A 17,490-nucleotide genomic window follows, 5' to 3' on the forward strand; every position below is an offset into this window, starting at 1 on the left:
ATTGCAAGATGCTTATTTTAATAACAGAAATAATTGCAGCTCCTTTACATCTTTAAAAGATAAGAATCCCTATGTAAGGAATGGAGAAAAAAGCCTTAAGTACAATGGCAACTAAAATGGCAACTCAAACAAGGTAAAATTGTTTCTGAGGTACTGATCCTTTAATTAGAGACAATGTCAAAATGCAGTGTGTTCTCTTAGCTCTATTATTTTGAATCTGTTTCTTGTTTCTCAACAAACTGAAGAAATAAACAGTGATTTTTAAAATTAATTATGTAGTGCAATTTTCCTCCAGGAAAACCAATATAGCTTAATTTTCATTAACTATATTTTAAATCGTATTACTCTTTTGGAAAACATTCAAGGGTGCTTTTATTTATAAACCAATAGATGAAAGCCATAATACATTTATACGGTGCCTGGAAACTTTCAAAGGGGGCTTCTTATTAAGTAGAATTCAACAATAGTATTTTCAAATATCATTAAAAATTTTTTAATGATAAAACCCAATATAACACTGAAGCCAAGAATAGTGGCATCCAGGGTTAAACTGCAGCATTCAGGATGCTAATTAGCTAACCATGACTGTATGTATAATGAAGATATTAAGCTTTCTCTAAGAACATTGCAACTTGAAATTCAAATAACTAATGTTATGGGATAATTGGGGAATATGATTAACTGATTTAAACAGTACTGAAAATGCAGCACAATTCTCTTTCAAGAGGAAGAACCAATATATTCTAGAGACAAATGCCCAAATCAGAATTAGCATGTAGTCAAGAAAGGGGGTGGCTAAGAGTACACGGGTAACCATTTTGAATAAATCACTTTAAAGCTAGTCATAGTGTGAATAAGCATAATTATATGGCTCTCAACTCTGCTCATGTTTCCTCTCTCTCTCTCTCTCTCTCAATTGCAAGTCCCCTTAACTGTCATGTTTAGCTGTCTCTTTGAGATGTTATTAAACATGGTAACAGGTGAATCTGCTCTTCTGTGATTTTTATAAATCATCTTAGCTTGCACAGCAAAGCCATTAAGCTTAGGTTGGGAAAGGCTTGACCCTTGGGTGCTTGCATGCAGTTCTCTATTGTAGGAAAGCTTCACCAAGCTCTATAGATTTGAAAAGACATGAGAAAATAATTTGAAATTCAGAGGTAACCAAGATGTTCTGTACCTTTTCATTGATTACAGTGATTATGGGTCTATATAGAATGAGTAAACTATTTAACAATTGGTGCCCAACGAGAAGGTGTATTTTAATAGGGATAACTACTTTGGGCCCTCTGGGTTCTTTTAGATTATTTCAAATAATTGCATATAACCACCCTAGTAACCAGGAGATCATCAATAAAAGGAATTTAATGAAATAATTCTGAAGGATGAATTAATGTGCAAACTTTCTAGAGGAGATGGCCAAGAGAATATTGTAGGTAGCAAAATTTCAAAGTATAAAACCAAGTGAACAGAACTAGAAACAAGCACAGTGGAGAAATAAAAATCATGAAATATGCCTAACAGGAATTTATACTTGTAACTGCACTATACTGGCTGCCAATAAAGTGTGATGATGATAAAGGCAAAGAAAAATAAGACCTCTGGGATAGAATTAGAGAATTAAGTTTACTCCCTCCAAGAAAATAATAGAAAGAAAAATAGGGGAGAACTAATATACTAGAATTTAATGCAAGGTGGACCATTTCAGTACTGAATGAAATACTCTACAATTATTTTGCTATAAGACTATATATGAAGTTCTTCTGATTTGTTATAGATATTGTCTAAAGAATCATAGCCAATCAAACCTAAGTCCAAGGGGGCCCTCTGGCAGAGGTAGGAAGAAAAAAATGGTGGGTTTGTTGTAGCAGGGATACTATCTTACTCATCCTTTGGACCTAACACTATTGGCAAAGCAGGTATTTCATATATGTATATATATGTGTATGTATATATATATATGTATATATAAATAATGTATAAATTGCATCATCTACAGGCTAGTTTTGAAAATAAATTATAACATTAAAAAGTTATCAAATATAATCTGAAATCATATCTAGAATAAAATATACATGAATAAATAAAAAATATTAATTACATGTTTTATCCATGAATTTATTAGTTGCTGTCATATTGTTCTCTAAACAATCTGAGAGGCAACTTAGATGTGCTACTTTTTAGAAATAAGGAGGCTGAGTTCCAGAGATAATTAACAATTTGAACAGTGTTATAAGTAAAGGAGTTTGAAAAGAACACATGACTCACAGATACCATATTCTATCCACTTTATCACTCTAAATTATTGAGATTATCCAGAACCTTGATTTCCTGTGTTTAAGTTGTTCTTTCTTGTCTTCTTATATTAGTGTTTATTCTATTTTTCAAGTTTCCGTCCCTTCACCCTTCCCCTCAAAAACAGATAAATATTAGACAACTTCTAACTTAAGCTTGTTTCTTCATAGATGGATTTTTAAGTCATTAAAAAGACACAAGGAAAAACATAAAAGCATATAAAATAATAGCAACTTAATACAGTATAAACAAAACATTTTTGTAACTAGAAAGTTAAAAAATAAGTAGATAATAAAAATAAAACATTTAACTGTAGGATACTATATATAGTAACTGAAGAACTAGTTACTTTTATCTCCATATCTGTGTGGATTCATATTTTAATTAAGATATTCAAGATCATTTTTCTGATAATATTTATTTGTTTTTTTTTCCATTTTAGATTTTTATGCAGATTTTTTAAAGCATAATAATCTCAACAAAGGAAGGAAAGGCAAAGGATTCAGAAGTTTCTGCTTTTTATATATAATTGAAGCCAATTAACTGTGGCATTTTTTTAAATCTTGTTTCCCTTAAGGCAGGTATTTACAAATACTATATTTTATGTATGTATTATAGGTTTTTCATTGCAAGAAGATTAGAAAAATGATCAGAGCTTCGGTAAACATTGGAAAAAATGAAGAAATCCACAATAAAATTAGAAGTAGTCCATTGAGCAGGTTAGTAGCTATATAACTGTGCCATCTGTAACAGCTCTAGAGGGAAAAGTGAAAGGAAAAAATAAGTGAGAATGACCTGTTAAGAAGTAGGTGTGGTAGGGGTCCCTGGGTGGCTCAGTCGGTTGAGCGTCCGACTTTGGCTCAGGTCATGATCTGGCGGTCTGTGAGCCCGAGCCCCGGGTCGGGCTCTGTGCTGACAGCTCAGAGCCTAGAGCCTGCTTCGAATTCTGTGTCTCCCTCTCTCTCTGCCCCTCCCCCACTCATGCTCTGTCTCTCTCTCTCTCTCTCTTTCAAAAATAAATCAACATAAAAAAAAAAAAGAAAGAAAGAAAAAAGAAGTAGGTATGGTAATGCACGATCAGAATTAGATTCAGCCTTCTTTGGGGCTTAGAAGGGTCTAGAATTAAACACGATACCTTCAGAGTGGCCACTGGTTACTTGGGGTCTCAAAGGCCCCAAAACTCTGTTTTAACTCTCATCCCTTATTGTGTGAGACAGAAGGCAAGGTTTGCAGCCCTTACTTAATATCAACCAGTTGTATCACCTATCTCTTCCAAGACTTCAGGTACCTCATCTGTCAAGTATTGAGTACCAACAGCTCTTCAACCACGTCCTTAAAGAATATTACAAAATTTTGTGAAGTAGATCGAAATGTATTGTTACTAAACTCAAATAAGATTTATTAAGTGGGGAAAATCTTAATGACTAAAACTTTCTAAATATAAAGTGTTATTTTATATATTTTCTTCAGCTGTATTATCTCCTTCTGTTTTTTTTTTAATATTTATTTATTTATTTTGAGAGAGAGCATGCTTGCACATGAGCAGGGGAGAGGCGGGGGGGGGGGGGGGGGGGGAACCCAAGCAGGCTCTGTGCCTCCAGCACAGAGCCAGACACAGGGCTTGAACTCTTGAACCTGAGATTATGACCTGAGCCAAAATCAAGAGTTGGACGCTTAACCAACTAGGCCACTCTGGCACCTCTCTTCTGTTTATTTTTCTATTTTTTCTATATTCCAGGAGGGACAGACAGTATGATAAAGTTATTCACAGCACTGACCCTGGAGTCAGACTGCTTATTTGTGAATCTAGCCCTGCCCATTCACTACCTACAAACCCTGGTAAAGTCACTTAATCTCTTTATATGTCAATTTCCTCATTTATAAAATGGTGATCGCACAAGTGCTTCCTGATGAGGAAGTCATGGGGATTAATGGAGGCAATATATATCAAGCACTGTTATAAACAATAGCTTAGAGCAGGAACAAGTTTGGCAAAATTTTATTTTAAAATTCAAATGTAGGGGCGCCTGGGTGGCGCAGTCGGTTAAGCATCCGACTTCAGCCAGGTCACGATCTCGCAGTCCGTGAGTTCGAGCCCCGCGTCAGGCTCTGGGCTGATGGCTCAGAGCCTGGAGCCTGTTTCTGATTCTGTGTCTCCCTCTCTCTCTGCCCCTCCCCCGTTCACGCTCTGTCTCTCTCTGTCCCAAAAAATAAATAAACGTTGAAAAAAAAAATTCAAATGTAAATATTGCATGTTGGTCCACAAAGAGTGCCATGACTTTTAGGTGCTTTGTAAAACGAATGAGGTATTACCAGATATTGTTAGGATATATTGTTTCAGTAAAAAAGAAGCAAGGTGTTTAATCATTTATAGTATGCTACCTTATATCAAAGAATGGAGAAATAGTAATTTGTATATGTATAGAGTTATAGCTATATCTATTTTTAAAAAAAAGGAAAGATAAACCAAAAACTAATAAAAATGGTGATGCCCACGAGAGAGGGACAATGGTAGAGAAGGTAGAGCTCTCCAAATGTGCTTTACTTTGAGGTTTTGACTTTGTAACTATAATAATGTTTTAAATGATTATTAAACAAAGTTAATTCAAACTAAAAAAACAATCCATAGAAATAAAAAGCAATGAAACAAGGCTATATAACTGGGCATGAATTGATATGAATTATTTTTAAGTACCATAAACCAAGAACTGTAAGAAATCTTAAATTGTTTTTACTAATCACCGTGTTAATAATATTACTGTTTTTATTCTTTCATTTAATTTATTTATTTATTTTGAGAGAAAAGAGGAGAGGGATAGCATGTGGGGGAGGGACAGAGTGAGGGAGAGAGAGAATCCCAAGCAGGCCACTCACCATCAGCACAGAGCCCATCATGGGGCTCAACCCATGAAGTGTGAGATTCTGTATGACCTGAGCCGAAACAAAGAGTCAGATACTTAACTGACTGAGCTACCCAGGCACCCCATTACTGCTTTTATTCTAAAGTTATTCTTAAATTATTATATATATGCAGTCATATGGAACTAAGATTTTCAGTTTAAGAGAAAAGAGATAAACATATCAAATGAAAAAAATTACAAGCAAAACCCCATAAACTGAAATTTGAATTGGAAATATGGAAAGTATGGAAATATCAATATAAAGTATTCCTCTTTTAAAATATTTCTACAGAATAGTCCTAGATACAGTGACCAATTAAGTAGCTATGAGCATCCCCAGTGACCAAATTGTGGACTATGAACACCATTTCCCACAAAAGATACCAAGATGCCTTAAAGACATGGCTGTTTCCTGGATTGGACAGAAAATAGAAGAGAAGATCTTGGGACTGCTTGTCATACCAAAAAGTGAGGATGCATCAGTGACCACAGAGATCATTTCACAAAGACTTAGGAACAAAATTGAAGAGGTCTTGTCTTTCCTTTCACCACAGTGAAGGCAGCCATGAGTATGCTCAAGCATCAGAAGAGGCTTACCCCCGGTTTCCTACTCTGTGGCGACAAGAAGGTCTGGTTGGACCACAGTGAGACCAGTGAAATCGCCAATGTCAACTCCTGTCAGCATGTCCAGAAACTGAACAAAGATGGGCTGAGAAAGTCTAGGATGGTCCATTCTGGGCCAGTGCTGGAAAAATATTTTGGCCCACCAGAAGGACAGGCATGTAGCCACTGGTAAGAGAAAAGGTACTGCCATTGCTCGAATGCCTGAGAAGGTGACCTGGATGAGGACGATGAGAATTCTGTACCAGCTACTCAGAAGATATCTGGATCTAAGAAGATTGACCACCACATGTCTCACAGCTTGTACCTGAAAGTGAAGGGGAATGTATTCAAAAACAAGTGAATTCTCATGGAACACATCCACAAGCTGAAGGCCCACAAGGCTCACAAGAAGCTTCCGGCTGACCAAGCTGAGGCCTGCAGGGCTAAGAACAAGGAAGCATGCAAGCACCATGAAGAGTGGCTCCAGGCAAAGAAGGAGGAAATCATCAAGACTCTGTCCAAGGAGGAAGAGACCAAGAAATAAAACTCCCTCTCTTTTGTCTATACATAGTGGCTTCAGCAATTACACAGATCGGTTATTCAATAAAACAACCTTTTATCTGCCTAAGAAAAAAACCGAAGACATTCCTATTGGCAAAGATGAGATAATAAATTTAAGATCATAAAGAACAATAACTGAAGTGGATTGAAAAATATCAAATATGAGAAGATCCATGAAGTTATAATGATACCTAAAAGCAATTCAATAATAATCTCCAGAATTTTAGTGAACTGGCCTATTATTCTGAAAACTTAAAGGGAAATAATCAGGTATTTTTTTCAGCCTTTCCTGTATGTGCCTCAAAATAAACACTTGATACAGTAAGGTTATTATTTATAGAAGAATTCCAGCCAATAAATGAAAAAGGAATGATGGAATTAGAATCTTAATATTTTGCAATGCCTATTGAACAAATAGATCTATGTAATAATCATCAGTAACAGATAAACTATCAGGTGAAAAACTGATTGGGAGCCCGATTTATAATTGATGAATCAGGGGGTGCCTGGGTGGCTAGTTGGCTAAGTGTCCAACTGGGGATCAGGTCATGATGTCCCAGTTGGTGAGTTTGAGTCCCACATCAGGCTCTATGCTGACATCTCAGAGCCTGGGGCCTGCTTTGGATTCTGTCTCCATCTCTCTCTGCCCCTACCCTGCTCACGCTCTCTCGCTCTCTCCCTCTCTCTCTCTCTCTTTCTCTCTCAAATATAAATAAACATTAAATTTTTTTAAGTTTTATAATGGATGAATCAGGCCAATCACATAAAAACCTGTAGATTAACCTAACATTATAATAAAGAGATATTAGAAACTAAGGGCTCTTTAGTGTGATGCAGCAGAAGGAATCCAACACGCTGAATCAAGTATTCTTGCCAAAGCATCAAACTGAGATCTGATTAAACCTCTATGTCTAGATATATAGCTCATAGAAAATGAGGTCAGAGGAAATTTTTACCTGATATCATGGAGATGCATGTAGCAAAACACAGAATGTGGGGAATTCCACAAAACAAATAACCCAGTTTCTTTAACAAAGTACAAGGGGAAAATCGAGAGAAGAGTTTAAAGTTTAAAGGAGATTTCAGATGTATACCAATGAAATGCAAAGTGAAGATCTAGTTTGTACCCTGATTAAAAAAAAAAAAAAGGCAGCCAAATATGTATGTTGCATGCATGCATACTGAATTTGATGTTGATTGGTATTTGATTTGAAGTCATCAAATTTTTGCTAACTTTTTAGAATGGAATAATGACATCACAGCAATACATTTTTTTTTAGTTCTTATCTTTTAGAGTTACATATAGGTGAATTATATGATGTCTGGGATTTGCTTCAACATAATCCATGAGGATGGAGTGATAATTGGGGGTATAAATAAATAAAGTTTGGCTATGTGCTAATAATTTTTGACATTGACACTGGGTGATGGGTACACGGAAGTTCATTTCATTATTCTCTCTACTTCTATGTTTGGAAATTTATGTAACAGAATACTCAAAAATAAAGCTATTATTAAAGCACAGACTTAAACACAAAAAATTCCTGTTTAATTTTTTTTCATGTTTCATTTATATTAATCTGAATTTATATACAGATTAATTTAGCCTGTTGAGTCTTCCAATCCAGAAACCTATTATCTCTCTACATTCTGTTCCTCAGTAACATTCTTGTTATCATTGCTGCTTTTGTTTCTACTTTCTTGGCATAGGTTGTACGCACTGCTTAAGCTTAATCAGAGGCCATCATAATTTACAAGACTTTTTCTGTTTTACCAGTTTAGAACTGTTTTTTCTGCTTTACTAACAATAATCAGTTTGAAAGCAAATAGGAAGCAATTGCTTTTGTGTATGTAACTTTTTAACTTTCCTGATTATTCTTTTTCTGCCCCTAATAACTTTTAAGTCTAACATCTAATGTTCTAATATCTGATTTTCAAGCAAATCTAATATAATTTCTTAGATATTTAAGGTGGACAATCCATAATATACAAATAAATGATAATTTTTCTCATCTCTTTAAAAAAATAGTTGCTGTGGACTGAATTGAAAAAGATGATACCTTTTCACTTGTTTCCTGAAATTCAAATTTCAAGAGGTTACCTGTATTATGTTCCTGCCCAACTTGGAACTCTCAATACCTCATTAGGTACATTAGGTACTCAATACCACATAGGAAGTGTGAGGTTAATATATCTGATGAATTGGCACCATGATTTAAATTTTCAACTCATTCTGTCATCAATTATATTTCAGAGAACATCATCAATATCTAATAGTTGAGAATATCTATCCCCAACACATACCAAAATATGCATGCCACTACCACTGGAAGATTAGTTAAGAGAAGGACACCTTGGGGCACCTGGCTGGTTCAGTAGGCTGAGTGTCTGATTCTTGATTTTGGCTCAGGTCGTGATTCCAGGGTTGTGGGGTCGAGCCTCACATAGGATTTGCACTGTGTGGAGCCTGCTTAAGATTCTCTCTCTCTCCCACTGCCCTCACCCCTGCTCATGCTCTCTCTCTCTCTCTCACTCTAAAAATTAAAAAAGAAAAAAAAAGAAAAGAGAAGCCTTCCTTAATTGTTATTTTCAGGCTGATTAAATAACACAATTAAACTAATAAGAACCCAAACTATTCTTTGTCATAAAGTAGACATGGAGAAGGTTATCAGAGAAAACCGACTAAAAATTTTAAGGCCAATTTCAAAACATCAACATGAGTTTTGTTTTGTTTTGTTTTGTTTTGTTTTGTTTTGGTTTGGTTTGGTTTGTTTTCCATAAGGGATGCATCTTGTAGAGAAGTTACATTACTATTCCAGAAGACATTATCTTGGCTTCACTACACATAACACATCTGGGAATTGTCTGCTTGAAAGCCTTGGCTAGAAGCTCTATCTGATGGCCTCAAATTGATTGTGATATTGAAAAGTCTAAAGGAAGTTAGTGCACGTCACATGGCAGGCTGCTTGGCATAAACTGCCTAAGACACCAAATCTTCCCAGGGGAAAGACCAAAAAAAGTTGGATCAGGATTCCATATTGATTTTGCATTATGAGATAAAAACTTTTCCCTTCCGTATACTGCATCTCACAATGGTTTTAAGTGCTTTTGCTTCGACCTCAATCCTCTGCAGTGACAATGTGACTTCATGCCAGTTTTTTTGCAGCATACAAGCTGCCAGATACAATTATTTCTGACAACAGGTCCACATTTGTCTCAGTCAAGTTATGGTATTCGTGGACAAGAATCTTATCCAAGCTGTCACCATTGCACCTCATCTGTTTTAACGTATGTTTAGGAGGAAAGGGTAGTACAGACTTCCAAAGATGCCCTGAAATGGATTTTTGAAAATCCTGACCAATAATTCTTACCTGGTTTTTCACTGACCAGTGTTACAGATGTTTACTCAGAGGGGCTGGCCAAGCTGAATACTAGTTAGGTTAAGTTCCATAGCTTATCTACATCCATTCTCCTGAGAATAAACTGACAACTTACAAAACAAATCAGAAATTATGCTCAATACTACTCTAGCTAAATGTATTAGTCATTCGTTTTCCGTAATCATTCACTTTTAACACTGCAATTTTTCTTTACTGGGACTTAACTCAGTTCTTCTCTCTGAAAGTTGAATTTGGATAGGTGCCATTTCTATGAAGTCACATAGCATCTTGTGCTTTTCTCATGATAGCACTCACTACCCACGTTATAACAAGTCATTTATCTGTATGCTGTTCTGGATTATAAACACTATGAGTATAGAAATGTGTCTTTTCTTTTCTCTTAAATTCTACCTCCAACACCTAGAATGGGAACTGGCACAAAGTACACACACAACAGCCAGATTACAAACAATCCCTTAGGTCAGGCTTTTTAGAGCCGGTTTCTAAAGCCAGGCTTCTTGACATTGTCATCAAGCTTTTTTAAAAAGCCACAGATATTCCAGTAAGGTCCTTAATGAAAGCTCAGTTGAGGCAAAAAGCCCCCTGAAATAATACTATTGGTAAGAAACAGGAGTAAACAGCCCCAAATAAAAGAGTTTGTCCCCAAAATGCCCCTGCATATGTTGACAAACAACCCCAAATACAGAGTTGTTTTTCTGAGAACACAAGGTCACTGCCTTCAGACACAAACGAAAGTGCCCTCAGAGGAAAATTTCTTTCTCAGGTTGGAAGGGAATGAAGGAGCAATGAAAATCCATCTGCAACACTTCTTAGTCAAACAGAGACGGCAAATGGTAAAAAAAAAAAAAACAACAACAGTATTCTGGTTCTTTGACCCAAATTTTGAGAGTTCATCATACTTAGTACATACATCCCCCTTAATACTTGAGCATATCTTAGGTGACACAGACTTGTGAATCAGCTACAGGTACTCTTTCCAGGGACTCTTCCTTATTACAGAAGTATCTCCCCTTGAATCATCTTGATTTCTTCCCTTCAAGAAACACACATTGAGCATGTGTTATCTAAATATTTACTAGAATATTTAGAAATGAATGAGATTTCACCATCCCTAAATTTAAAGGATATTCTGTTGGAAAAACTTACATATAAACGATTATAATACAATGTATTTATATGTCATATGCTTATAGTATACAACCCAAAATTGCTAATGAGGAAGTTACCAAAATTCCTAGAGAAGGTTTTATGGAGAATATAACATTTCAGGTATATTTTATAGACAATTACACCTGATAGATAATGGAGAAAGGCTATTCTTATGAGAGAGAATAGCATAAACAGTGACTTAAGGCATGATTAAAACATGGCTTGCTCAGAGTATGATAAATCCTTTGGTGTGACTGGATCACAGGTTGCGTAGCATATTAGAAGTAATGACAAAGTGTAGATTTGGACCAAATAGCAAAGGATCTTTGAATCAGGTTATATTCACTGTCTTTCATAACTACAATTGGCCCCACCTAGAGCACCTGCCAAGTTGTCTTATACAATATGACCCTGCCAACTTCATGATGACTCTCAACTCTGTGTCACATCTGATTAGACTCGGTTGACCACCTTATTCGAGAACAACCAACTCATAAACCAGATAGCAACCTATGAGGTGACCTGGCACAAAAGGATCAACTTTGTCTTCTCTAAAATTTTAAATTGAAAAGATTGTAAGAATAAACTGATTTGGAGGGAAGCTGAAAGAGTCACGAAGTAGCATGTATGCTTTGAAGACAACATGGCAAGCCAACTCCATAGGACTCAAACACTACAAATAAGTCAGAGCTTGGAGGCAGAACAGAGGCAAACACAAGAAAGGTGACACAGATGGAAAATAGCAAAGTGCAAGGCACTGAAATGAAGCTACTTCCCTTCCAATAAGGTTCTTGCTCTTCTTGACAGCTGATTATTTTATTTTATCTAACAACCAAATGAATCAAATCAGAAGAACCTTGTGGGTCATGAGGATGAATCTGCTATTTCACCGGAGGTGATGGTGAGCTAGTCAAAGGATTTAAGCAGAATGATAACATAACCAAATCAGTGGTAGTGTTTTAGGGATGAAGTCAGACAATTCTGGATTGACCTTCATGTAATTACACTGAAGACTTATCAAATCTCAAAACAACAACAACAACAACAACAACAACAACAACAACAACAACAACAAAACTTCTTTTCTCTTTACCTTATCCCTTGGCATGGGATAACTTTCTATTTATCCCTTGGCATAGGGTAACATTTTTATTTTGTTAGCCATATAGGAAAGAGACCATGCATATTAGAATACTAGTTACTTATCTCCTTTTCAGAGATAATAATTTGCGTTTCAGTGCTTAAAGGAAGGTGAGCCTGAATGATTCAACATCAATAAAGATTGTTCCATAAACTAAGTTTCCAACAATGAAAGGTATTTAAAATAATTGTTTAGCCCACTCAAGGAATGTGATGCATTAAATTCAAGGTAACAAAAAAATCTGTATAGTTGCCAAAATACTAGTAGGGGTTGCCCTTGGATGGTGACAGCATGGTTACTATGTTTTTAATACATATGTATTGCTTTTATAATGGAAAGCGAATAAACATAAAGAATAGTTTAAAACATATTTCATTTCTATCTAACAAAAATGATTTTACGTTTTAGTTGTCTGGATAAATCTATCTGAGGCTAGGTAAAAATCTATTTGTTAATGTTTGCTATTATTTTTCACATGATTTAAAGACTTTGGTTTGGATTCAAGAAACAAGACATTATAAAAAATACACTAATGTCAAAGGATCTAGGTTGCATGCAAAGTTCCTGTACCCATGTCATACGTGAATAGAGCCAGTTATTCCATCTCTCCGGGCTTTAGTTTTCCGATATGTAAAGTGTGGTTTGGACAAAATAATCTCAAAATCCTTTCCAATTTATGATTTATGATTCTCTAAGCCTTTATATCACTATTACTTGGTATTACAATAATATTTTCCAAGTTTAACTTGCAAAAGCTTGTAAGCTACTTGAAATTATATGAAACCTCTCAAGCCTTTTAGAAGTATCCACAGAAAACCTACAAAGTTTAAGAATTTGGACTAATGGCCTAAACATGTGATGACATGTTTACTTATTTTGGTTTCTCCAGAGAGTAACTTAGAGTACTTCAGAAGGAAATTACCAAGATTTAAAGTTACATATACCAAATCAAATGTCCGCATGATTTTAACTAATGCCATAAAGAGAAAAAAAACATAGAACTAATGTAGGGGCGCCTGGGTGGCTCAGTTGGTTGAGCGTCTGACTTCAGCTCAGGTCATGATCTCATAGCCTGTGAGTTTGAGCCCCGTGTCAGGCTCTGTGCTGACAGCTCAGAGCCTGGAGCCTGCTTTGGATTCTGTGTCTCCCTCTCTCTCTGCCTCTCCCCCGCTCATGCTCTGTCTCTCTCTGTCAAAAATAAATAAACATTTAAAAAAAAAGTTTTAAGAATTAATGTAGACTGTTTCCTTTAAGCAAAAGTCTGGTCTTGAATATAGCCAATGAATAGAAGAAATAATTTATATGACTATGAGATACCTATTCCTATTTTTTTTAATACAAGCACACATTTATCTATCAGAAGATACAAACTTGGATCATAAATAAATAGTTGCCTATTTGAAATACTGTATTTTCTTAGCAATATAAACACACGTATACATACACACATATACACACAACACCCCCCCACACCATGTACATATACATCAAGTTAAAGTTTTTCTAATTTTTTACTATTAAGTTGTAAACATAAATTTGAAAAGAGCCAAATATATATATATATATATATATATATATATATATATATATATATATATGTTTTGGTTTGAAAATTCATTCTGAAGTGATAATAATTGAAACCAAAATCTTGATATAAAAAAGTGGAAAAACAGATCCATATTTCAGTTCAGAGTATAGTATATGGTTTCTTAAGAAAGCATATACATAAAATTCTCTTTATTTCATTATAAAATTATAAACTCATTCTTTTGAGGAAATGTTCCCACACTCCTGTCATCACTGCCATGTCTATAATCTGTCATGCGAAATTCATCCTGAAACACAACAGATTCCACACTTTTATTGTCTCTTCCCCCTTAAAACCCATGTAATGACAAATGAATACAAATGAAAGTAGAGATAAGAATGAATGAACAATGTCTACAAGGTTTTGGAAAACATAGACAATATTACAAATAAGTAGAGTCAAGAAAGCTTCACCTAAGTGCTTACTGAAGGAAGACCCTATATTGTGCAACAGTCTTGAGAGCCTCCGGAAGATGGGGTGACTAAAAATATGGATACTGGTTTAAAGTATTCATGGGAAGTGCCAGATCCACATCTTCAGCCCAAGAAACCAAGAGGCTATCTGCTATGGACTAAATGTTTGTGTCCCCCTGCCTCCCACCACAAATTCGTATGTTGAAGCCCTAATACCCAAATGAATGGCATTTCGAGGTGAGGTCTTCTGGAGGTAATTAGGTCATGAAGGTGGAGCTTTCACGAATGGGATTAGTGCCTATATTAGAAGAGACACGAGAGAGATCTCTTTCTCTACCATATGAGGATACAGCAAGAATATGTCCATCTGCAAACCACGAAGAGTAACCTCACCAAGAGCCCAAACATGCTGGCACCTTGATCTTAGACTTCAGCCTCAAAAACTGTGAGAATAAGTTTCTCATGGAGTTTTTATATCACATGCACATTTTCTTAGAAATATACTAGAGTGCATGTTTCAACAAAACGAGTGGTAAACTAAGAAAATGAATATATGGGATCCAGGAAAGGGGAGGATGCAGAAAGGGAAGACTAGGTTAGCAGGCATTATTAGATACAACTACTATCACATATTAGAAAAACAGAATGCTGCAAAGGGAAGGGATTATCTGAATTGAGTGTTTGGAAACATTAAGCACTTGATGAATCTTTTAAAATACTGGGAAAAAGAACTAGCACTATGTACAGAAAAAAACTAAGCAAATTTAAGAGATAGGAGAGAGAACAAAGGGGGGAGAGAGAAAATAGGAATAATTCCTAACTGCAAGAAAACCGAAAGGTTGAACCAGAATGCAGACATAATCTAGTACACCACTTAATCCAGTAACAACTTTGTTTACATAGTCATCTTAGATACTATTTAATACTGTATTAACATAAGAAGTAGGAAAGTGAGAGAGAACATGATATTAATCTTCAGTTAAAATAGCAAGAAATGAAAATATCAACATTCAGAAATATTATGAGAAAAAACATAACAGCTAAAATAAAGTCACTGACTCTGAAAAGACCAATTGGTGAAGAAGCTGAGAAGGAGAAGCAAATATGGATGTTTTCAATACAAGTCTTGTCTCTTATTTGCTTTTCAGACTATATACATAAAATTCAGTTCTCAATGATTCCTTAATGTTTTTCATTTTTCAGTTACGTTAAGTTTCAAGTACAGGGGCACCTGGGTGGCTCAGTTGGTTAAGCGCCTGACTTCGGCTTAGGTCATGATCTCATGGTTTATGAGTTTGAGCCCTGCATCATGCTGTGCTGACAGCTCAGAGCCTGGAACCTGCTTCGGATTCTGTGTCTCCCTCTCCCTCTGCCCCTCCCGGGTCGTGCTCGGTCTCTCTCTGAAAACTGAATAAACCTTAATTTTTTTTTATTAATTTAAACTACATTGAGAAAGCTAATACCATAAACCCATCTCTGCTGACAGCTCAGAGCCTGGAGCCTGCTTCAGATTCTATGTCTCCCTCTCTCTCTGCCCCTCCCTCGCTTACACTCTGTCTCTTTCTCCCTCTCTCAAAAATAAACAAACATAAAAGACGGAAAGAAAGAAAGAAAGAAAGAAAGAAAGAAAGAAAGAAAGAAAGAAAGAAAGAAAGAAAGAAAGAAAACCAGATCTAAGAAAGCCAAGTCTATGCAAGATTCATTTTATGAGTTATGTTTGTTTGTTCTTTTTGTGTTATCTCCTAAATTTCTTACTTTTTTTAATTACTTCAAATTTCGTTTAAACGTTCATCTGTGCTACGTGTTCCAAAAAGAGAACATGCCTACAGTGTCTATGGGGGAGCAGTGTCAGCCTGAAGCCGCTGTAAAGATGTTGGTGCTGATCAGTGAAAATCCCAAAGAGAGACTACATCTCAGGGAACAGAGGGTCACGTGAGTTACCTCCTACTTGCTCTCAAATGCAAAGCCCTCAGAAAGGGATTTAGAGATTTTCTGACTATTCTATCAAACTGTCACTAGCCTTTATCCTGTTATGTCTTCATAGCACTCATCTCTAGTTGACATTGTGTGCCTATGATGTTTATTTTTTACTATCTCATCAACTAGAATGCAAGTCCTCTGATGGTAGGCAGTTTGTCTTATTCACTGTTGTATCCTCAGCACAAAAAACAGTGGACGCACTTGATAAATATTCATTGAGTAAAAAAATAAACTCTCAACTCAGGACCAGATAAAGATACTTTATTTCTATTAAGGGCCCGCGGCATTTGCTTCCAGGGACTAAGTCAATTTCTGTCTGAGTCACAATTTTGCCACTTGGGGGCTCTGCTGTTAGCCACAGGAGATTCCTAAGCATTCCCCCTGCACTCTTAAGAGAACTATTTTTCAATCAGGATTAAGCATTAGCAATACAAAGAAGGTTTCTCTGGCCCTTTAAGAGAGTCCCCAAATAGACTGATACATTTTAGTGTAATATAAGGACCCATAGCTCCTATTCTCTGCCACTACCTTGCAAACCTATGCAGAGTTTCTCTTCTCTCAGAAGTTTAATATCTTTTAGGTCTGCAGGGTAAAATTTAAAATATCAGACTTACTGTTTCAGAAACAAAAATAAAATTAACCAATGGAAAATTATGGTTTTTAATCCAAATCAAGATTTCTATTATCTTTCACTGTCTGGTGGTTGGGGAATTTAATTCTTAATGCTGATATATTTGTCAGGAAGGCAAATTTTAAAATATACTAGTGTACCTGGTTGAAACTATTCTTTACAATCCTTTAAAAATACAATAGAACATGCTGTAGACTGAATGTTTGTGTCCCCCTGCCCCTCCACATTCATATGTTGAAACCTAATCCCCAGTGTGATGGTATTTGGAGGTGGGGCATTTTGGAGTGATTAGGTCATAAGAGGAGAGCCCTCATGAAGGGATTCATACCCTTATAAGAGAGGCCCCTGAGAGACCCCTTGCCCCTATGTCCTGTGAAGTTACAGAGAAAAGAGGACGTCTCTATGAACCGGGGAGCAGGCCCTCAACAGCCACAGAATCTACTGGCTTCTTGATCTTGGATTTCCCAGACTCCAGAACTGTAAGAAATGTTTCTGTTTGTTAAAAAGCCACCCAATCTACAGTATTCTGTTAAAGTAATCTGAATGGACCAGAACAGAAATTTTTTCTTTAAAACTTCTTGTTTTGTCGGAATATATATGAAGCAAATATCGCAAAATGTTTACTGTGATACCATTTAAACAATATTGCCTTTATATTCAAAGCACAGCCATACATGGGAAATAGAACATCAAATATTAAGGTGCAATTTTGGTTAAGAGACATTTATAGCTACTCTAAAGTTTCTTTATTTTACTATGAGAAAGTATAAGAAATCTGGGCTATAAATTTTACAGTGTGGCTCTGGTGCTTGCCATGTTCCTTCATGGAAT

At 35.9% G+C, this 17,490-nt stretch overlaps 1 protein-coding gene and 1 pseudogene across 4 annotated transcripts in view; one reads left to right on the forward strand and one right to left on the reverse strand.

Moving 5' to 3' along the window:
* CTNNA3 (catenin alpha 3) overlaps nt 1-17,490 on the reverse strand; it is a 1,797,955-nt gene that overhangs the window by 974,299 nt on the left and 806,166 nt on the right. The window lies entirely within an intron of this gene.
* LOC123576581 lies at nt 5,758-6,887 on the forward strand (annotated as a pseudogene).

The sequence above is a fragment of the Leopardus geoffroyi genome, chromosome D2 (genome assembly GCF_018350155.1).
Source record: "Leopardus geoffroyi isolate Oge1 chromosome D2, O.geoffroyi_Oge1_pat1.0, whole genome shotgun sequence".
NCBI classification, from domain to species: domain Eukaryota; kingdom Metazoa; phylum Chordata; class Mammalia; order Carnivora; family Felidae; genus Leopardus; species Leopardus geoffroyi.